Raw genomic sequence first — 24,319 nt, forward strand, 5'->3', positions numbered from 1 at the left:
TGACCTGGAGAGTGGGTGCCCCCTTTTCAGAGCCACCGCCCCTTCTCGGAGGAGGCAGGAGTTCCCTCCTCTTGTGTAAAGGCAACTAAGGATTCTTGCCTTGATTTCACCTGCTGTTCAGTAAGGAAACTGATCAATCCTCAGTGGCAAAGAAGACGGGGAGGAGGAAAGAGAGAACTGCTTCCCCTTGGTTTATCACTTTAATTTGGTATTTCTAGCTTCACAAAAATTTAGCAACAGACAACATAAATGTAGCAATATAAAAGTAACGGGAGATGTGCAAAACTAGATAGGCAATTTTAGACCTTAATAAATTCATGGGAACAATTATACTTTGAATCCAACAGTTTCCCCTTTCTCAGAAATTACACATACAGCAAACCTGGCTGACTTGACTGTAATCCTGCTCCTATTATGATTTTAAATGAAGCAACAAGTAAAAGAAATCCATTTGCAAAGAGACAAGCTGTAAGATTAAAAGTATTATTTATTGTAGAATTTCTTAAGGACTTAAACATGTGAGGTGTACAACAAAATTGTCTAGGATTCCAAAATAAGTAGTAACTGTGATAAAAATCCTAGAAATACAACAGTCTTCGGAACGAAAAATAAAGGGAGAAGAAGTTTGCTTGTGCAGAGCAGGGGAAGCGAAAGCACGTCAACAGTAAACTGGCAGACCCTGGAGACCGCAATAGGCGAAACCCAAGTATCAGTAAGAGGATAGATTGCTTTGTAAGTGTTTTCACAGTGGCCAAGCACTAAAAATGCAAATTCAAATGGAAATTAGGCAAATATACCTAGTATCTGTTCAACATGAAAAGAAAACCACAAAGATAGGAAAGGAATACTACAGTATATGGAAGTTTTTTCCTCCCATGGTTCTTTTCTTCGTCTTCTTTTTTTTTTTTTTTTCTTTTTTTGGCTCTGAAATAGCTCCATAAGGACTGGAAGGAGGGGAGAGCAAAGGAACCAGGGAAACTCCTTTAGAAAAACAAACAGGGTTTCCAAACTTCATTTATGCTGCCCTTCATCCAGTTCAGTCTGTTTCTTTCTCCTCTAAATGCTGACGTGGGTGCTTTTTCTGCCTGGTATTCATAAGCAAGACATTTTTGAAATATGTAGCTTCATACCAGTAATGGGGTGGGGTGGGACACCACACAAAGGAGCTTGCCTTCCAAATATTAGCACAAAGAACTGCTTCTTGAAATGTGTAACATTTCCAACTCTGGGAAGGCACTGCTGGCTAAGGAAGCAACACAAGAGGACTACAATGTATAGTCCATATCTCATTAGAATACAATCAAAAATATGAGCTGCTATTTCCACTTCTGACTCCATGTGAGTTTTTAGTCTGTTTCTCATTCATGGAGGTTCAGTTGAATGAATAATGCCATAGTTAGAGGGAAAAATTATTTGGCAGAAAGGAGGGGCAAGGAGGGGACAGGAGAAATAATTGACATGGCAAGTCATTTGATATTACCAGTTAAACTCCAGAATTGGGGTTTTGAGGATAATTCCAAACAAAATCCCAGACATTGGTTTGGAAGCTGTTTCTCTAATCTGTGTTCTACTTTTGTGGCATTCCAATGAATGATATCCTCAAATTTTAACTGTTTTCTTCAAACCGAATTTCCTGTGAATTGGCAACAATGTAATTGGATTGAAGAAAATACGATTAATGTTGAGAAGGACATATTTTCTCTGAATCTTTTAGAGGAAAATCCATTCTGTTTTGGTCAAAGTACGAACCAGAGTTATAAATAATTCATTATACAGTTCTATGATAAATTTGAGGGCTTACTTAAATACTGACATTTTCTTTGTAATATTAGGCTATAATAATTAAATGTATCACAGGGAGTTCGATTCTTCATTAAAAATCCATTTTACTAGCGGTTACCAGTGGGGGGGGGAGGGGCAATATAGGGTGAGGGAGTGGAACGTATAAACTATTGAGTGTAAGATAACCCTACAAAGATGTATTGTACAACACAGGCAATATAGCCGATATTCTGTAATGACTGTAAATGGAGTGTAACCTTTAAAACTGTATAAAAATTAAAAAATTAAAAATCCATTTTAATTCAAGGCCAAAGTCTTAATTTCCTTCCTACAGTTTTTTATCTTCTCATTTGTGCACATATTTCCTTGCATCCATTCATTGGCTCACTCTAGAAGCTGAGAGCTGTAAAACTGCTGCATACGTATGTTAATAACTATCCTTTATTAAACAATAACTGTAGTAACTATATGTTATCTAATTTAATCCTTGAGACAATGTTTTCATCTCCATTTAACAGATGAGAAAGCAAGTCCCTGAGGTGTTGGATAACTTGACCACAGCTGCATTTAAATGCAGACCGAACGCCAAAGCCTGTGCAGTTTTCAGTATGCTATGCTATCGCCAACTGAAAGAAGATGGCAATGCCGCCACAAAGGGGGCTATGTTAACATACCGACTAAATGTTTATAGAGAATAAATAGAACAATATATCAGAGAAAAGACCTTTTCCAAAATATTAGTTATAAGAGCTCTAAAAAAATTCTAGAACTACATCCCCTTAATCCCCAATCATTAGTATTACTCCATTATTTACATTTATATTACTGGAAATTTAATGTTTTTTAAAAGATCTTAGTCAACTGCTTGACAGTATTTTCATCACTACAGCATTTACTACTTAATAAAAATTCAAATTATACACCAACTCAAATTTCTCAATATACTTATATTGGGTTTGAAAACTATTTCCTTCAAGAAATTGGCCACAAGGCTTCCCTGGTGGTGCAGTGGTTAAGAATCCGCCAATGCAGGGGACACGGGTTCGAGCCCTGGTCCGGGAAGATCCCACATGCCGCGGAGCAACCGAGCCCGTGCGGAGCAACTGAGCCCGTGCACCACAACTACTGAGCCTGCGCTCTAGAGCCCACAAGCCACAACTACTGAGCCCGCATGCCACAACTACTGAAGCCCACACGCCTAGAGCCCGTGCCCCACAACAAGAAGCTACCACAATGAGAAGCCCACGCACCACAATGAAGAGTAGCCCCCGCGCGCCACAACTAGAGAAAGCCTCCGCACAGCAACAAAGACCCAACTCAGCCAAAAATAAATTAATTAAAAAAATAAAAAGAAATTGGCCACACTCACATCATCCTTGTGCCTATCTTCCTCTGTACTGCAGAGACTTGACAATTTACCACCAGACAAAACTAAGAAAAAGGAGAAGTGATGTTCAACCAGAGAATAAATTATCACTCTCCTGCCACCACTGTCCAGCAGCCCTACTGCCATCCAGAGGGAGTTGCAGGGAGTATTTTAGTCAAGTTACCTAACGTGGCTACATTGTATCATCAACTAATAAAAGCTGAATTAGTTACCTCACCCCTCTTCCCAGTATTTCACAGAGGTGAAAAGTGAAAATGAGATGGACCACACCTGGGAGAGAAGGGAAGGACTTGTACCCCAACTTAAGAATCTAACATCTATTTCTGTTAAATAGGGAGATATGAAAATATGTATAAAGAAACATTTTCTTATGTACTTGAAATATTAACTGTCATTGGAATACAATGTGGTGTCTTTTTACCAAATAATAACACATTTGAAACAAGGTTTTCCAAAGCTATGGTGACTTACATAATTCTAAGAATGAAGGTCTGTTATGAGTTCCATCATACATGTTTCCCATCAAACTAGCCCCAAAGACAATTTGTAGCAACACGTAGAGCTGAGAATAGATACAATGGAATAAAGTCTACTTTTTCTATGTAGCCTCGAATCCACCCCTCCGTATTTGTGTGTATAATTTATATTATCTTAAATAGATCTTAAGACTATAAACTAACATGATTTCCTATAACGATCATATAATACTAAGCTATATATATATAAATGATAATATTCTAACTCTTTCCAAATCTCACAATTTTGTTAGCAGTTTGGTATATACCTTTTTACATCTTTCTTAGGCTCATTGTAATGTGTATCTATTGCCTTTTTATTTTTTTAACATCTTTATTGGAGTATAATTGCTTTACAATGGTGTGTTAGTTTCTGCTATATAACAAAGTGACTCAGTTATACATATACATATATCCCCATATCTCCTCCCTCTTGGGTCTCCCTCCCACCCTCCCTATCCCACCGTTCTAGGTGGTCACGAAGCACCGAGTTGATCTCCCTGTGCTATGCGGCTGCTTCCCACTAGCTATCTGTTTTACATTTGGTAGTGTATATATGTCCATGCCACTCTCTCGCTTTGTCACAGCTTCCCCTTCCCCGTGTCCTCAAGTCCATTCTCAACGTCTGCGTCTTTATTCCTGTCCTGCCCCTAGGTTCTTCAGAACTTTTTTTTTTTTTAAGATTCCATATATATGTGTTAGCATAATGGTATTTTTCTCTTTCTGACTTACTTCACTCTGTATGACAGTCTCTAGGTCCATCTACCTCACTACAAGTACCTACTGCCTTTTAATTTTCTTCCAAAAATAGGATTACTCTACAATTTGCTTTTCTCATTTATCAATAATCAGTATTCCTCTGCTTAATACGTGAAAACATGCGTTCTATTTTAATAGTTGCATAATGCATCACAGTATGAATATACAATAATTTATTCACCTGTTCCTATTTTTAAAAATTTATTTATTTTGGCCTTGCCCTGAAGCATGTGGGATCTTAGTTCCCCAACCAGGGGTCAAACCTGCGGCCCCTGCATTGGAAGCGCAGAGTCTTAATCACTGGACCGCCAGGGAGTCCCAACTGTTCCCATTTTTAAAGGCATCTTGGCTATTTCTAAGTCATTTGCTTCTTCGAGTGATGCTACAATAAACATCCCTCTGCATATGTTTATCTATTGGTGGTTTTATTTCTCTAGAACCAAGTCTCCAAATTGAGAGTACTGGGTAAAAGCAGATGTTCATTTTAAAATTAAATAAATACTGCCAAAAATCAATAGCTTTTCATGTTTAGCTTAATGTAGGAACAGATATTCACATATAGAAATATTTATTGATATGTCTGTAAATTAAGCTATGTGAATGCACAGATTTCCTTACTCTGTCAACTGAGAGGACCTACTTGCAACAAGCCCACTTCATACCCAGATCTTGGATTTTAATAACATCCTCCAATGAAAGGAACCAGAGAGCCTTGTAGTGATGGCTAAGTCTAGGGCTAGGGCAAGCAATATACAAAATGAGCCTGGAGCAATTTGAACAAAAAAATGAATAAAGTAGTTTTGGATTATAACCCTAAACAAAATAATTATCCATGAGTCCATACTGGTAGAAATAAATAATTGAATAAATAAATGGGGGAGACCAGACATGTCTTCCATGCAGAAGAATTCCAAATAATTCATGTAGATCCTCTGCCCCCAAGAAGGTAGAGGATAATTCCTCATTCCTTAAATATGATCTGGGTATAGTGACTTGTTTCCTAAGAATGTAGTATAGAAAGGGGTTAAAAAAAAAACCCAGTAATTTTACAGTGTAGCAGCTTGACAAACACTACCTCAGTCAGGTGATCAAGCTCTGTATCAACAGTGATAAGACATGTTGGCAGTATATACTGTTGATAATGTGCTGAGAATGGAACTTTACCTCTGTGGTCTTCCTCCCAAGAACCCACAACCCCAGTCTAATTATAAGAAAAACAAATCTCATTAGTGGGGTATCCTACAATATACCAGACCAGGACTCCTCAAAACTGTCAAGGTCATCGAAAACAAGGAAAGTCTGAGAAATTGTCACAGCCGAAAGGATGTGAGTTAAAGAGACATGACGACTATATGTAAATCAATGACTAAAACAGTTTCTTGGATAAGATTCTGGGACAGAATAAAGACATCAGGTAAAAACTAAGGAAATCTGAATCAACAATGAACTTTAGTTAATGATGTTTCAATACTGGTTCACTGGTTTTGACAAATGTACCATACTAATGTAAGATGTTAGTGGGGAAACCAGCTGTGCAATATATGGGTACTCTGTACTATCCTTGCAACTTTTCTGTAAATGAAAAGATATTCTAAGAAAATAGTTTTATTATTTTAAAAAACAATAGCTCTTAAAATACCAATTAAACTGGGGAGTGAAAGAAAATCATAATAGCAAGAAATACAAAATACTTCAAAATACATTTTTAAAAGGTATAGAACCTACATGAAGAAAACTACAAAATTATATTAAAATTATTAAAACAAGATCTTTTAAAGGTAGAGAAGTACCAGGGTCCTTTTCTGGAAGACTTAATAAAAAGGTCAATCTATTGGTTTAATACTATTTCCACAAGAATCCAAGTGAACTTTATTTGGATTGTTGGACTTTTTTTTTGAAGGGGGGGTAGGCGGGGTGAAGAATCAGATGAAAATGGTTATAAAGTTTTATGAAAATAAGAAATATTTAAAATGTGATAAAGAAAGATTTGCTCAACATTTTAAAACATATAATAAAGTTACTATAATAAAAGGGTATGGCATTAACATGAGAAAAGACGAAGAGATTCAAATATATAAGAATTCAATGTCTGTTAAAGCAACTGTTTCAATTACAAAGAGAAAAAATATATGATGTATTTGGAAAGGAGAAAAGGAAGGAGGGGAATGGAACACTGAAAGCAAAACTAAAAAGCAGAAATGCATATGACATGTTGAAAGGATTCAATGAACTCAAGCAGGAATACAAGGGAGTAGTTGGGGATTAGGGAAAGCAGACAGGAGAAGGTTTGGAGAGGGCCAAAATGTCAGGGTGTAGTTAGGCTTTATCCAACAGTTACAAGACTGCTAAGGAAAAGTTTGAATGAGACAGAGAGTTGGTGGGGCAGGGGTAGAAGACTAACATTTCCTGAGTACTGACTGTTGTCCAAGGTGTTATTCTCAGAAATTGACATAGATCATTAAATCCACATTGCAACCTTATGAATTTGGTAGTTTTCAATTAGTAGTTTGTTGTTCTGGTTCACCCTGTTGTTTTATATTTTGTAGTAATATTTATACTGTTATTTTGAATTTTTTCCTGTAGTATAAAGAAAACAAGTATACCATTAGTATTACAAAAAGATTTTCCATATAAGAGAACAAAGTCATAATTATAAAATTAAAGCAGAAAACTAGTATTGTTAATTCGAGTTGGAAATATGTATTATTAATATGAACTCCTAAGTTTTAAAAATACATACTTTCTGGTTCTGACAAGTAAAATGACCAGTAGAAATGAACGCCCAAGCCCTTAGATTCTTGCCTCCAATTCCATTCCCCTCTGAAAGGTATCAGAGTTTCTTGGAGAAACGGTCAATTCAAGATCTGGTTCAGTGGCAGGGAAGATAAAAGATGAACCTGGGACATTTTTGTAGTGCCAGAAATCAAGGAAGCTTTTAAAGACAAATAGAATCATTTCCAAAGGACACTGGAACCAGCTTAAAGAGGATCTCAAATCTATGAAAATCTGAGCATCAAACAGTAACTGCAGTTCAGTATCCACATTTTACAAGTAGTAACTGTAGAAACTCAGGCTGGGGGAAGTGAAATACTTTGCCCAAGAATATCCAGCCAGTAAGAGGTAGAGTCGATGCTGACTGAATTTTCATGACTCCAAAGCATTGTTTCTACCATACGCCATGCTCCTTGACCAAAGCAATGCTTAACTGAAGAAACAAGTGCAGAAGTGAGGAGCATAAGGGGAGACAGTTAGGAAGAGGCAAGTAAGGAAACCTGAACTCAGTTTTCACTGGCAAGGATTTTATTTTCTACTAACTAGCTCCATGCAACACTACAAAAAGATGACTACGGATACCCAAGCAGTGGCCGGATAAGATGGCATATTAGAAAAACCACTCAAGTCCTTCCAATAGTGGAAGTCCTGCCTCATGGTGACACTTCCCCCTCATGTCCCTGTAACAGTGGTCAAATCCCCACTCACGACACAGGATGTTTTCCAGCCCAGGTATCTCTGCTATGGAGATGCCTAAACACCTGTTGACTATTCCTTCAGTTCACCCTGGTGCCGTTGGGGGCTACAGCCAGTCCTGGAATTCAGCATCTGATGGTCTCCTAGCCTTTCCCAGCAGGCTGCAGTAACTCTTCTCACCGCTTTGCCCCCAACAGGGACCCTATCCCTCCTTTAATTTCACCAAGAACTAAGACCAGGCCCTAGAATTTCATCAATTTTTGCTGACCACATGAGGCTAACAGGAGAAAACTATAACGCAGAAGAGAACATTTAAAGCTAGATATGAAATAGTACAGCTCCTGGTACCCACCATGTTACAGCGTAGAGCCCACCTCTCATTACCTACTCCTCCTGGGAGGGTTTTTGACCTTTGTCTCCCCCGTACCCAAACTCTCCTGGGACCTAGAGAGAGTAAACACTAGTTTATCCTTGATTACCAGCCTCAGGTTCCCCTCCTGTGAGGGTCCAACTCTGGCCTACTACGAAGAATTAATAGGCACATGGCTTAGAGTTACAGCTTCCCTTTGACATAACCAAAAAGTTTACTGTGGGCATTTTTCTTCCCACAACTGAAGAGCAATCATCCTCACAGTAGAATCAAGCATCCATCTCTAGCAACAAGATAAACCACAGAAACTTCAACACTAGCGTGTCTTTTTCTCCCAAGGCTCAAATATCCCAGAACTAATTTCTTCAATTAAGTTCCAGATTAAAATTCTGGGACTTCCTTTCATCTAGATTCAGAAGTCTCAGTGAAAGAAAAGCCGTCCCCAAGCATGTGACCTACGATGAAAAGAGCACCCTTGCTGTGGGGGAGGGGGAGATGGGAAGGGAAGAATCCACATAGGGTACCCATTTCCTCCCCAGAGCAAACACCAAGGAGCATATTACTACCTCACCTCCTCTCACCCATTTTATGATTCAACTAGACCCAAGAGTTTCACTTCATTCTACATCTCAACTAAGAAGGTGTACTGATAGATTGTGACCTCGGGGTGGTACAGCGCAGAGACGTGCAAGGTGGTCACAGCTCTCCCTTGAAAACAACCTCGCCACCTCTTTCCCCAGCCATCACCGGCTGCAGTCCAGCTGCCTGATGCTTGGGAAGGGCAGGCAATGTCCCTCCCTCCCTCAATCCCTCTCAACCTCTCCACTTCTCCCCTTCCCCCTCTCTTTCTCTGATCTTATCTGCCTACTGACAGCTGAAGCTTTGGACCCCACCCAGGGAGAAGAGAAGATCTGCACACTCCACTCTTGTAGCCTGGCGCTGGACCCCTGGGGGCTGACCTCTATGGACTACATGAATCAGCCCCCCAGCGGCGAGTCCTAGCATAATATCAGAGAAAGCAAGAAGACTGAGTTTGAAGTAAGAATTCCCCCAGCGCCCTAGCTGCAGGGTCATCTGAAGCAAGCTCTGTTTGTTGGCCGAAGGTCACAGCCTAGGCAGCTGGCCTCCTTGACTGAGCTCTCCTTGTCTCTGGGTCCTGGAAACTGTTCTCTCCCCTCCACTCTTCTGGCTGAGGATGTAAACAGCATCAACTCTTACTAGCCCCAGGGTACTGGACCCTCTTGAGGCTTCCACACCTTTGTAACTAGACCCTTTAATAAAATCTCTGCAAATGACTCAACATGAATGTGCTGTCAGTTTCCTGTTCATACCATGACTCATCTAAGTGCTCAGGAAAGTTGTAACTTAACTCATACCATTGTGAGATGGATTTATGCTCTCTGAGACGTCCGCTTTTCTGAGGCAGGTACCTACATTCTCAAGGGATCCCTCTGACTGCAATCGCTGGGACACTATATGGCCTTTCCTCTGACTCACTGTTCCCAGTCCCCTCTGAGCTTCTGCCCCCAGCAGCACACACACTTGCCTTGTAATGCTGAGGTACCCCTGCTCGGTATGATGGCCGCTGAGATGTGCTATCCAGACTTCCACTCAAGGAAAGCCTTGTTGCCCCAGCTGCTGAGAACACCACGGGCCAAAAACCTTGAGCTGGCAACTTAGCAGCGCAGGGCTGCCAAAGTCAAGGTGAGGTCCTTCCCAGGCTGGCGTACACCCGTTGACCACTGGTCAAAGCAAAGGTATAAAATCCCTGACTTTTGGCCTAAAGCAGGACCACTATAATGGGGAATTTTAGACCAGAGTTCCCCACGGGAATGGCCAAGGCTAACAAGGCCTGCACAGCAGCTCAACTTTACCCTCTACCCAATCCTGCTTCCTTCCTCTCCCTTTCCCAGGTGTCGACCTCAAGGGCATCCCTACTAGACATGCGCACACTGAACCCCCTCTCACGGTGTGCTCCCTGAAGGAACCAACTCATAGCACTCAGCTGCAAGATCCTTGCTCAAACAACCCTCGGCCAATACTCCCATCACAAACTCCGCAGATGGTCTCCAGAATCCATGCAACCTACAGGGAGGGCACTTTCCTTCCAGACGGAGCCCCCTCCCTCTGCCTAAGCCATCTGGGCTTCCGCAGATGAGTCAGGCACCTGCCCCAGCCCTCTGGGGTCCTTGGATGCAAAGGACAGACCTCACATGTCTCAACACAAGTCCCATAGGTGCTCTCCTCACTGTGACAGGGGTTACGGGTAGAAGTCCCCTGCCCTCATTCTTCGATGCTGGGGGAAATGGTGGGACTCTCAGTGCCTCTTCCTCCAAGGAGACCCCGTCACAAACACATCTTTCTTCTCTATCCTCCTGACTCATCTTCCATGTCAGTGAGTCCTCTGTTCAGGTTTTCCATGGCCTACTTAAAATGACTGTCCTGGTGGTCTCTTGGAACGTGGTGTCCCTTGTCTTCATTCCTGAGCCAAAAACGACCCTGGGAAAGTCCCATTTTAAAACTACAGGACATTATGTAAATGCTTGAATATGGTAAGATTATCTTTTCAAAAAATTCCAGTGGCGGTCTTCCCTGAGGAGGGAAACGGATGTGCAAAGAAGGAGGACAGAACTGAGACGTACTTTTCATTCTCTTGTTTTTGGGGATTTTTGTACCATGCGCATGCATGTTATACCTATTAGATTGAACCTAAGGAAACTACCAATGTTTGACAATTTTTGATCTACAATTTTCTTATTACCTTGTTTGTCCTCAGCATAGTCAATTGCAGGAAACCAGACGTGAATTACTTGATGTTTCCCCCACCATCCAGTTATGACAACTGTTAAGTGACCGAAGCTGCCCCTTATCCCTTGCTCTCAAACCTTGACCCCGCTACATCATTTTCCTACTGCCATCTTCTACTCTCGAGGTTTCTGGCAGCAGATAGGAGCTGAATGCAACCTTAGGAAGACAGGAACACTCCCACTGTCACTACCCTGTGTCCAGTACTGTCCCCAAGGCCCCAGATAAACAACCCTCTTCCAAGACTCTAAGACACCACCGTCTCCCTCTAGTCTTCTACTGAATTTCTTCTCACTGCCCACAGCCCAGTGAAGAGAGACTGGCCATTCCATGGTACTGGCCATGCGTATCCAAGGATCTCTCATGGTATCAGCCTCATGTGTAGACATAGCTGTCTCCTTCATTACACTATTCATTTTTTTAAGAAAAAAAGTTCATGTCTTTATCCCCCAAATGAGAACAGCGCCAGGATCAGAATAGCAGGTACTCAATAAATGATTACTGAGTGAACGAACGACCTCATTATGAAAGCTGGCATGATTTCATAGCATAAATGAACTCAGCAAATACTTTACGCTGTACACTCCTTATTCTGGTTTCAGTGCAATATTCTGCCTCGACGTGCAATGGGATACAACTGTGAATCATTAGCATACGCAGACTCAATTACTCAATGGTCCGTGTATGATAGATGTCTTGGATACACAGTCCTAGCACACAGAAACACACTCTTTCTGAAAACATCCCTTGACAAGAAGGGTAGCCAGTAAGACCCTGGCTCCTACAGACGATAATTCCGTTATGCTTCAGAGCCTCCAAATTTCTATCTTGCTTCTAAGTGATGAGGAATTTCAAGTCTCTGAGGAGTACAAATAACAGGAGAAAACTTTGTCAGGAAACTACAGGCCCCCAGGGCCAGAGTTTAGAAAACACTCATGCAGGTGAGGCTGCTTTCAAGAATTTTTGACTATATAAATTCCTCTTTGTCAGACTTAACCATGTATTAGTCTAAGACAGTTATTATATTTTCTTACTATAAGTATGCACTGTGTCCTGCACCTGGAGCTTTTGCCAAATTGTAGATTTATTCCTCTTTCTATACATCTGTGAAAAGAATGTGTGTTCTGTTTCATCAGGGAGTTACTTGAAGTCACAGGTTGCTAATTCCAAATGAATAGAAACAGTGATTAATCTGGGAGATACGAGCTCGCCACTATTCATGTAACAGATGTCCATTATGATGAGTTACACATTTGTTCCGTGTTTACACTAAAACACAAAAGAAGACTCAACTATTTTGTTAAAAAATAAAAAGAGAAAAGAATGAAAGGGCGATGGGGGAAGGTAGGGAATTAGAACATACTGGAAACTGTTTATTCAGGCGCCAGGTTAGATGCGATCAACGTGCGGTGCGGTACGTCGCAGGGTGGCAGGTAGAGAGGCAGAGAGTGAGCGGAGCGAGGGAGAAGCCAGGGTAAATGTTCCTGGCTTCACGTCAGGGTGTGGATATTAACTCAGTTCATCTCACTCGCCTGACAGAAGCACTAATGCCAAACCCGGCAATTTCATCAGCATGAGCTACGCAGAAGATGGGATTTCAGAGGGAGGCATGAGAAAAGGAGACTGATGTATGTAATTTTATTCAAATAATTAAAAACAAAGTTGGCAGTCTATCTTCCTGTCAAGAAGAATAAATATCAGACTCTGGAGTTGGAAGGCCAACTTAACTTTGGTCCAATACAAACTTTAGAGTTGATTCTTCACAAAAAAATCCATTCAAAGTGATCCTTCTATGTGCCTTTGCAGTTACTCTGTGCGCAGAGCTGACGTAGCAAGAGGACAGAAGCCAGGAATAAGTGCGGAGGAGGCCGCCTGACTGAGCCACGCTAGGGCTGTTAGTCTCACAGCCATGAATACAGGGTTTGTATAACTGAGCTATTTCTCCAAAATCGGATGAGCCCAAGAGAAGTTTCCAGAACTTTCCTTTCTCTCATTATTTGCCTCCTGTCCTCATAAGCCCAGGAACTAAAGAAAGGCCAGGCACACAGTAGGAACTAAGTACATACATATATACACGTTTTTTTTTGGTTTTTAAACAGCCAACCGTCATGACGTTTTTTAACATCTTTATTGGAGTATAATTGCTTTACAATGGTGTGTTAGTTTCTGCTGTATAACAAAGTGCATCAGCTATACGTATACATATATCCCCATATGTCCTCCCTCTTGTGTCTCCCTCCCACCCTTCTAGGTGGTCACAAAGCACCGAGCTGATCTCCATGCACACACGCTTTGCTAAATGAGCTGATTGAGCATGGGCTGGACTTAATGAATGACACGTGCACACGGATTATATTTATCAACAGATTAATTATCTCAGAGATCTGCAGGCTCGCTGGATTATAGCAGAGGCAGTATCACAACCAAAAGCTAAAGAATCTTCTTTGCATGTCGTAACAGGGCTGTAGCATGGCAAACTCTCTCTCTCTCCAGAGTTGCTTTTTAATAGCAACACTTTTTAGAGAAGAGAGCAAGCTCCATTCCGTCACTTAATAAAGAGAAGAAATTAGCATGGCCAGCTGGTAAAAAATGAGTAATTCCAACAGACTCACCGAGGGTTTTGCTTTTAAAGCATTTTAATCACTAGTCCTCTCTATTTCCAGTAACGTATCCAATCTCTCTTCAGTTGCTCCTCACATGTTGAGTTTTAAGATGTGAAACACTCCACTTTTACATCTAAGCCCTTTTTATTATTGGAAGATTATGACAGAAGGGAGCAATCCTCCTCGCATCTGTGACACAATTCCACTTAGAGAGCAAAGGTATCCTTCAGAACCGTCCTCATGCTGATGACACTTCCGGGAACCACGTAAGGCAGCAAGCAAGAGCCTATTCGCTTACCTCAAGCAATGCAGGGAGGGACACACTGCAAAGGTAGTCAAAATGATTAAGGAGGAACTCAGCCTCATAAAAATGACATGTTGCAATGCCTAGTTTGAAGTGTTAGTAAGCGGGTACTTGGAGCCAGGTATAAGGTTCTGAAGACGTCCTCAATCTCTTTGCCAAATAATTAATGTTTTTATTTAGTCCAGTCCCACCAAGTGAGCTAAGTTGATGATGCCAGAGAAAAAAAGCTTCCATTTTTGAAGGCAGTAGGAATTCGGAGAGTAGCGGGGTCAGCAAACTTTGTGTAAAGGGCCAAACTGCACACGTTCTTGGCTTTGTGTGCCCCAGGATCTCTGCCATTATGGGGAAAGCAGTCATAGTCAAAAAGTAAAAAAAGAGAAAAAAAGGCAGAGCTGTGTTCCAATAATACTTTATAAAGGCAGGTGACAGGCTGGATTTAGCTCACAAGCCATAGTTTGCTTACCCCTGGGATGAAACATACATGTCTCTCCAAAACAGACTGAAGATGCCAATCTTTAGATCCAATTGAAAATTATAGTGTTTCTTCATTCCCTGTATCTTTATTTATTTTTATTTCCATTCCCTGTATTTTTAAAACATGCTCAGCACTACCTACGATTCTTGTGTGCATCTTCACAGTGTTCCAACAGCATGTTCCTTAAATCAACCATTGAGATGCACTTCTCAAACTATCTGCATAAGCTTAGATTCAATCAGGAAAATAAAGTCATTCTAAACATCCCAGGAATAAAGAAGTCAATACACGAATTCGGGCTTATATCAGGGTTGGAATATCTGGGAGAGTGGGATCAAGCAAGTCGACTCCAAAATGGAAAAAACAAAAACAAAAAAACAATAAAAGAAGGTCACTACCAAAGAGCAGGGAAGCACGCACTGAATCCATCAGCCCATCACCATAGTGTGGGTGGTTATCAAAAGCACTACAGGAATTTTTCCAGTTTGCAAGAACCTATGAGCAACCTCTCAGCAACTGTGTCAGTCTGCATCACCAAAGCGTCTTGGTTCTCCATCACTCCCTGAAAAGCCACTGTGAGTCTCCTGCCTGCCCAACATCCAGCTGCAATCACCCCTGAACATAATCGCTTCTATTCCTTTCACCCGAAAAAAAGCTTATGTTACTCCCTTTGGCAAACTCTAACTCAGGACCGTATAGGGAAGGAGACTGGAAGGGATGTCATGCCCACCTGGCTTCTCAAAGATGTAGAAGAGATCTTAGAAGGGGAGGTAGTGATACGTATTGTACTTGATCATGACTAAGTCACCACATTCCAGCCCTTTGTCAATGTGGCATCCATACCGTCTCCCTTTACCCATTTTTAACTTCCAAATAAACAACATAATGCTTCTGTTCTACTTGATGCAACGATTCCCTATCCACCGCAAACTCACTCAAGCTTTCCCCCCAGGCGGAGCCACCAAGTCCTGTTTGTTATTTTATCCATAAATGTTTGATGGCTGTCTTGCAGTTCAGTCACAATAGCTCTTTCCTACTGTGCAATTTAAAAATTGAAATACAGGTTTAACTCAATCCTTATATTACATAACAAAGAGAAGGATACATTTTATTGATATATACAGATATCCATATCAAAACTGGAAGAAAAATGCCTTAACACAACCCTCATTTCTACAACTGGTCACATGACCGTTGCTAGCTCTTATACCCGGCTTCTTTTATTACTCATGGGGATCACATGAACCCAGAACACTCGAGTGGGATCATCATGCATTCTGAACACCAAGCTGGGACGTGCCACCCACCAGTCATCGTCAGGTGACCCGTGTGCAGTAGTCCAGCCTAGGTCTCTCCAGCTCCCAGGGCCCCAACAGACCCCAAGGTCTCACCCACTCTAGTGACCCACTTTTTGGCAACTGCCTGGCTCAAGCGAGGCAAACAGATCAGGGTTCGGCGTACCAAGGAAAGGAGTGGAGCCCATGTTTTAACCTTTAAATCTGGTTCCTGGTCTTCTCAATGGGTACAAAATTTAGCTTCACCTTCAATTAATATCATCTCCTTCTCTCTTCCTCTCTCTCTAAGATCTGGATTTTAGAGATAAGATCTTCATTCAAATTGCACCTAAAAGGCATGTATTAGCTCCCTGTGATCTAAGCTGGGTAGCTGAGTTGATTATAGACTAGGGTTCGTGGATTTAGATTCTGCATGAACATATCTTGCTTTGTACCAAGGAAGAGCCTATTTCAGGACTTCAAAGTCTAACTCCCCTAGCCAGCCAGTTCTCAAATGTGTGCTTGTGGTCAAGGGCAAGGATATGCATGATGTTTCAGTGCAAGCCCTACCCCCGTCCGTAAGAAGCCAACTGAGAAGCATTCTCCTTAATGACAGGTGTTTTAATGGGCAAAGGATAATGAGGTTTCTTTTTAAAAAGAGGAAAAAAATGGTCAAAATATTATCATCTGAATAATCTTTGCCAATAAAAGCCCCCAAAATATCCAGTTAGAATACCAGTTTCCAAACCCTCTCTCAGTGGACTGGAGGACACGGGGAGGGGGAAGGGTAAGCTGGGACGAAGCGAGAGAGGCATGGACATATATACACTACCAAACGTAAAACAGCTAGCTAGTGGGAAGCAGCCGCGTAGCACAGGGAGATCAGCTCGGTGCTTTGTGACCGCCTGGAGGGGTGGGATGGGGAGGGTGGGAGGGAGGGAGATGCAAGAGGGAGGAGATATGGGGATATATGTATATGTATAACTGATTCACTTTGTTATAAAGCGGAAACTAACACACCACTGTAAAGCAATTATATTCCAATACAGATGTTAAAAAATAAAAAGCTTACTGGGGTACTAACCTGCCTACTGAAGAGTTAATTACCCAGGGAATGTATTTGCGTTTGACTTTCTTTTATTTCATTAGAATTCATATGCTCTGAAGTCACATGTTAATTCACAGATTTTTGCCCAGTGGTAAAGGTAACCTCAAAGGTTGTAGTTTTATTGCCCTGTAGCATGTTAACCAGTTTTGAATCTATCCTAGCAATATTATTCCAACACACTGTTTTTCCCCTCAGAATGTCTATAAATACCAAATTCTTCAAAATGCTCTTCGCATCATCTTAACCCTCTTAGGGTTTCCATTATTAATGAGTTGAGTAAATTCTTGACATGCATTCATTCTCTATTTGTGTGAGACCCCTGTTTTTAGCTCTTTAAAAATTATACTTTGACAATACCTACATCATGAAGTTATTATGAGAATAAAATAATGCAAATAAAGTAATTAAGGCCCTGACATTTTAAGCAGTTAATGAATATTAGCTATTATTGTTAGCTATAATTAAATGCAGTTTGATGCACAGGAAATAAAAAATGTAGCATACTCCTAACTTAACCCAGAGATACCCATGCAGTTAAACAAAAATAAAGAGAATATTCATTTAACATTCAGCTCCACCTTGATTTCCCTTGGGACTTTTGACTCCTCTTGAGTCTAGCCCAGTGAATTCAGCTTTTGAATTAATAGCCATTTTCATGGATGATGCCATACCTTGTAATTACTGGGATCTGTAACTGTTGGGATCTGTAAGGGTATACAGAAGAATCTATCCCATAAAGAAAAAGAACTTCCCCACTTCACATGCCCAATAGTAGATAATACAATTAAAACAAGGATTAAAGTAAAAAAATCCTGCTTTGAGAGACCCAATTATTCTTACTCATTTTATTTCCTTCAATTTTAATGGGTTATCCTCTGGATTTTTCCCCCGAAGTTTTTAATAGCTACGTTCTTCCTATCTTCCTTTGTCTGAGTTCAGAAAGAAACGAAAGGACAATAAAGGGAGAAGCATGACCAATTCCTCCAATTTCACTATGATTTTCGTTGCTATTTATACTCAGATAACTTACTCAGATTATAAATCCTCAAAAAGAGAACTCAATTTTAGTTTTTGTTTTTCGGATTTTTTTTTTGTTTGTTTATCTGTTTTTTGGAACCTGGCATAGGAGTTAAATCAGCTTTGGCTCAAATAAGCTTTGGCTCAGAGGAACCAACTGAATTGAATAATTAAATACATGTTGAAACAACACTTCAAAAGTAATACATAACCTTTCCATACTGATGTCTAGAAAAGAATAAAAATCATCTGTAGAAATAAATACAAGTACTGAGGCACACAATTTCCACGTACGAGCACAGGCGAAGCAAATGGAACTGGGATTTACTCTGCACTGTACACAAAACCACAGAGCCTGGGTCATCAAATACTTTTTAAATAACTTCAAACACTGAAACACAATGCAGAAACCTACTGCACTCATTTTAAAAAAGCAAACAAAGGAATATAGGGACTTAAATCAAGATTAAACATTCAGCTGTTGTTCAGTTCCAGTGAACCAAAGAAGATCAAGCTGAATGTGAAAGAAAGTGAAGAAGACAAATAACACATGTAGTACTCAAGCGTTCCTTCTCTTTGCGGAGCTTATTCGTGTGTCTAGACACGATCAGATGTTTTATATATAAATATATACACATACACACACACACACACACACCTATGTATACTTCAGATACATAACGTGTGTACGTATGCCTACCTGTTTCATATATATTCATACCAACACACATTTCTTAGCCTTTGAAATGAGAGAATACCACTAAGCAAGTAGAGAAATCAGTTGAGGCGGCCCTCATTCAAGATTACTGTAGTCCCTGGCTACTCAAAGTGCGGTCGCAGGATCAGAAGCGTCAGCATCACCGGGGAGCTTGTTAGACATGCAGAGTCTCAGGCTCCACCCCACATCTCCTGAATCAGAAGCTAGATTTTAACCACGCTGCCTGGTGATTTGTATGTACACATTCAAGTTTGAGAAGCAGTGGCCTAGATCCGTGCTACCCACGACAAGAGCTATTAGCCACCTGTCTATTCACCTGATATGTGATCAGTGAGACTGAGAAACTGCTTTTATTTTAATTATCAAAATGTGAATTTAAAAGCTAATACTTGATTCCATTACTGGAGTACTTCTAAACATGTTGGGAACAACTCAGATATACGAATCTGGAGACAGATCAAGTATTTCTGATGAAAATTTACTATCTGAATTGAGAAAGTGCTCTAAGTGTAAAATACACACCAGATTTCAAAGACGTGGCATGAAAAAATGCCTGCAACATGTCATTGATAATTTTTTAGAACGATTACAGGTTAATATTTCAGATATGCTGAGTTAAATTTAATACATTCTTAAAGTTCACGTGCTTCTCTTTAACTTTCTAAAAATATGACTACTAGAAAATAACGCCTCATGTGTTATTTTTACTGGACAGTACTGCTTTAGAGCCACGGTTCTCCAATTATAAAATTACTGGTGCCTGGGCTCCCATCCCAGAGATTCTGGTGAAGTTGGTCTGGGATGAACCTGGGCATTAGGATTTTTCAACTCTCCTTGGTGATTCTACTGAGCCGCCAGGGTTGAGAACCACCGCCGCAGGTTAATACAGATTCATTAATCACAACTGATACATAATGACCTCCTGAAGACCTTACATCGTTTAAGAGCTCCCATCATTCCTCAGCTCAAAGGTGGAACTGGAGAAGTAGTGCGTATTTCTTACCTAGAGGGCAAAAGCACCCCACTGACGTTATCAGGGCTGGAGGCTGGGTGATATTATTCTACTTCAACTCCAGGCAGAATCAAACATACCAAAACAGATGGAAATCGAGGTTTTCTCAGTGTCTCCAGAAACCCGTCCCCAGCAATGTCAGCAATTCGTTCCCATATCCGACGCAGTGGATCTCCAACTTCTGTATGTTTAACAGAATAAGCCCTTGCATAGTTTGTTTAAAAGCAGATTGCTGGGCCCGAGCAAGTCCCAGGAACGCTGTGGTAGGATGACAAGCCATCCTCGATTGCCTGGACTGTCCCAGTTTGGGTTTCAGCACCACATCCTGGGAACGGGTCAGTTCTGGGCAAACCAGGCCAGGGGGTCATCCTACCCCGGCGAAATGCGTGTTTAACGAGCAGCCCAGGTGACCATCCTGGGCGCCAGGTGAGCACAGTTTGAGAACCACGCCTAGAAACACAAGTTCTTTAATACTTTCTAGTGACGTTCCTTCTGAACTAACCAAGCGCCCTAAGAAAGCAGCCACTGAAGTGACACAAATAGTTCAGCAAATAACCGACTGGAGAAATGTTCGAACCTAATTAAACATACCAGTAAATTGTTTAAAACTGTATGCAAGAACAGCTACAAAAAGCATCACCCTGGTAGCCTTGAAAGGAACTATTTCAATGTCAAGAATTCAGCAGATAGGAGCTGGGGAGGCCAAGTAAGTGTGTGGCATGAGGTCATGTCAACCTCGACTTTGATCACTGCTTCTGTCATTTGCTAGCTGTGTGACTTTGGGGAAGTTCCTTGACCTCTCTGTGCCTCAATATTTTCATCTGTAACGACGAAGTAATTTATCCCAACACTGAAGCTTAGCCATCAGAGTAAAAAATAATGCATTACATCAGACTGATCCCAGTTGAGAGATAGTCTACAACATACCTGACCACTCCTCCTCCAAACTGTCAAGGTCTTGAAAAACAAGGAAAGCCTGAGAAACTGGCACAGCCAAGAGAAGCCCAAGGAGACAGGATGATCTGCTGTAATGTGGCCTCCTGGAAGGGGTCCTGGAATAGAAAAAGGACACTAGGTAAAAACTAACAAAATTCAAATCAAGAATGAAAGTTAATATTAATGTATCAAAATTCGTTTATTGCTTGTACAAATGCACCAGGCTCATGTAAGACGTTAGACATAGGGTAAACGGTGTGTGCAGTGTATGGGAATTCTCTTTATGGCTTTGCAACTTTTCTGTAGATCTCAAACTACTGTAATTTTAAAAGTTTATTACAAAAAATGCCTAGCATAGTAGTGCCCAGGTCAGAAGTACACAATTAACAATAGTCATTACTATTACTGTGAACTGTAGGTGACGGATGATACCGAAGAAAAGAACAGCATCCTCATTCAACATTTTCATGAGAAACTAGGAGCTTGAAAGCCTTGGAGATGAGGGTTGAGGGAAGAAAAGATGAGAGGGAAGACGAAGAGGCCATAAAGACTGTTTATTTCGTCTACAGCCAGTCCCAGGCCTGTAACTTCTGTCACGTGACCCTGGTTTTCTCCCTGACGTTGTTCAGAGTCTGTAATTATTTTCTTCATTCAGTTGTTCTGAGTTCTGAGCCCAACCTCCCTTACCTCTCCACCACGGACTAGAACCAGAATCCTTTTATGTTTTCTTCTCCTAGCCTCCTTGTAGCTCCCCCGCCTCTCAAAAAAATAAAAGCCCGCAGGCAAGGAAACACAAACACCACTCCACTGACCAAGTAACCTCGCTTGGTGGGGAAGCCCTCAACATTTGAGTCCAGAGTTGCTAGGTTACATCTGCAAATAGAGGTGATTGAGCTTAAACAGAAATACTTTAATATTTGCTTGTAGTATATTGTATCTTGTATTTTTGGGGTTTTTTTGCGGTACGCGGGCCTCTCACTGCTGCGGTCTCTCCCGTTGCGGAGCACAGGCTCCGGACGCGCAGGCTCAGCGGCCATGGCTCACGGGCCCAGCCGCTCCGCGGCATGGGGGATCTTCCCGGACCGGGGCACAAACCCGTGTCCCCTGCATCGGCAGGCGGACTCTCAACCACTCTGCCACCAGGGAAGCCCTACCTCATGTTTTTGATTTAATTTAAGCTTCAGAAAAATTTTGTTGGATAAGCAGGGCAGATGTTTTTACCTCCATTTGAGTGATGTAAAAAATTTTGAAAAGAAAGGAAGCAAGGGGGGGGAGGGAGGGAAGAAGGAAGGAGAGAGGGAGAGAAGAAAGACATTTAAAGTGACAACAAGATTCATACAGTTAATGTGTGCATCATTGTTTTAATCTACTGGGGCCGCCCTTACAAACCATCACAGACTAGGGGGCTTAAACAACAGAAATTGAGTTTCTTACAGTTGCAGAAGCTGCAAGTCCCAAACCAAGGGGCATCGGGGTTGGTTTCTGATAAAAGCTCTCTTCCTGGCGTGCAGATGACTGCCTTGCTGTGTCCTCACACGGTGGAGAGGGAAGGTTCTGGTGTTTCTTCCTCTTCTTATAAGGACACCAGTCCTATCCAATTAGCACCCCTCTCATATGATCTCACTTAACTTTAATTACCTCCTTAAAAAAAAAAACCTTCTCCAAATGCAATCACACCTGAGGCTAGGGCTTCAACATATGAATTTGGCAGCGGTGGGGGGGGTGGGGAGGTGGAACCCAATTCAGTCCATAGAAGGAGGAGCTAACACTTCGAGAACGGGGAAGAAGTACCAATTAGACTACAGGTAGCTAACTGTGGCCACGCCCATTCAGCCACATATTGCCCGCAGCTGCAGAGCCGAGTAATTTCCAGACAGAGACTAGGGCTCACAAAGCCCCAAATACTAACTCTCCCGCCCTTTACAGAAAAAGTGTGCCAACTCCTGGGTTAGACCGGTATATGATCGTTCGTCCCACCCACAGATGACTCCACAGGTTGGTATTCTTGCCACTCCACTGGGAGCAGAAGTGACTTCCAGATTCACAGCCCGCAGGGAGGGAGCTCGAGAGAACTCAGACATGGGAACAGAACATTCAGAAAGGTAGCCTTTCCAGGCCACCCCGCCGCAGCGCCTAGGGCTTTCCTCTTAGACCTTGCAACTGTGGGTGGATGTCGGCCCTCAGCACAATGGCTTCCGACAACCCTCTCAGCCTTGCAGACCCTTTTTGTCACCCAGGCCCAAATGCCCCGCTGTCTCCAATCACACCCTATCAGTGTTTGCTGCAAGCTATTTTAGGCGCTCAGTTTCTTGCAATTTTACTTTGTTTCAGTTTATGTTTTGCACCGGGGCATGTGTTTTGTATGATTAGGATTTACATAGAAAGCAGATCACTTGAATTAAGGGAGCCTTGCAATAATTATGGAGACCTTAAGGGGTTTCCAGGGCTAATTTCAGGACTGTTAGTCCCAAATGCAGTTGTTGGTCCTTTTCGTTATTAGACAGTATGTTCCCTTTTCTTTTCAGCATCCGATATTGAACTCATGGTGCTTTCCTTATTGCATTGATTACAACTCAGGTTCCTTTTGATAGAGGCATTTGCCAATAGAAAACAGTTCCTAGATCCTCTTGGAATTAGTAGAGACATTCCCCAACTTACTTACTCAAGAATCCAGAGCCTTTTCATTAGGCCTATGGTAGAATTTAAGGAAGCAAAACTACAATTGGGATTAATTTTACTGTTGGCTAACTGATCTCATTATTATTTGACTTCTTGATCTCCTGTCCACACAGACAAATTATTTGCATGTAGATTCCTGCTGCTTTAGTCTGTCCAGAATCAATTCCTCTGAGGAACATCCTCTCTCCCATTTCATGTGGTCCTAGGTGGGCTATCAGTAACAACCCTCGGGGCCCCCGCAAATCATATTACCCTGTTCTACCCCTCAACAGAGTCAATGATCCGAAAGAAAGTATGTGACCTGATAGGAGCTAATTACCCAGGATATTAAAGAAGTTGGGAGAGAGACTGTCACACAGATGGACACCGGGCTGAGAGAGGGAGGCAGAGCCCCCAGATCCAGCCCTTCCTGAAGCCTTCCCCACCCCTGGACTTCCTAGGGATGTGAACCAATAAATTCCTTTTTCTGCTTGACTAATTCAAGTTGGGCTTCTCACTCAAATGTCCTCACTGATATAACATGCTTCCAGATAGATTTCTGAGTGTCCTCAGAAACATGCACCAGCAGCTTCCAGCGGGCACCAGGCACTGAGCTCTGGGATCCATGGGTCCTCATCTGAGCTGCAATCTTGGAACTCCCGGGCCATCCCTCTGCTAGGTTCGAGGGCTTTAGAAACGGAGAACCTATGGGACATGGGGTGCAACACAGTCCCTTGGCTATATTTATGCCTTCTCTTATGCACAAAAGTGCATTCTGGACTTGCTTTCTTACGTTCTACTTCTCCCTGTCCTTTGGCCCTTCTTGGAGTGGAAGCGGGACAAAAATCCTTGTGCTGCTGACACTGATGGTATCAATCTCGGGAAAGAAGAGAAAACCAAGTAAGATCAGTGGACCCCCAACAATGATAATGCTGAATGGAGTGGGATGGCCAAAGTCTGGGGCCAGGTTTGGACCCCAATCCGACCAGTGGTCCCAAGCACCGCAGAGGTAACCGGGAAGGAGAAATAAAACCCACAGCCCACCACCAAGTGGCTGCAGAATTACCCCTTCAGTGAAGACACATGTTTTTCTCCTTTGTTTTCCACAAGATACCTTTCTAAACCCAT

At 41.8% G+C, this 24,319-nt stretch overlaps 1 protein-coding gene across 4 annotated transcripts in view; it reads right to left on the reverse strand.

Annotated features, from left to right (window-relative positions):
- The window catches only part of MID1 (midline 1), a 654,655-nt gene that overhangs the window by 601,403 nt on the left and 28,933 nt on the right, over positions 1–24,319 (reverse strand). For all 4 annotated transcript variants that reach the window (XM_079911574.1, XM_079911575.1, XM_079911571.1 and 1 more), the window contains exon 3: positions 20,525–20,649. The gene's annotated coding sequence lies outside the window, so the exon portion shown is untranslated. The remainder of the gene's footprint in view (positions 1–20,524; positions 20,650–24,319) is intronic.

This window comes from Stenella coeruleoalba, assembly GCF_951394435.1.
Source record: "Stenella coeruleoalba genome assembly, chromosome: X".
Classification (NCBI taxonomy): domain Eukaryota; kingdom Metazoa; phylum Chordata; class Mammalia; order Artiodactyla; family Delphinidae; genus Stenella; species Stenella coeruleoalba.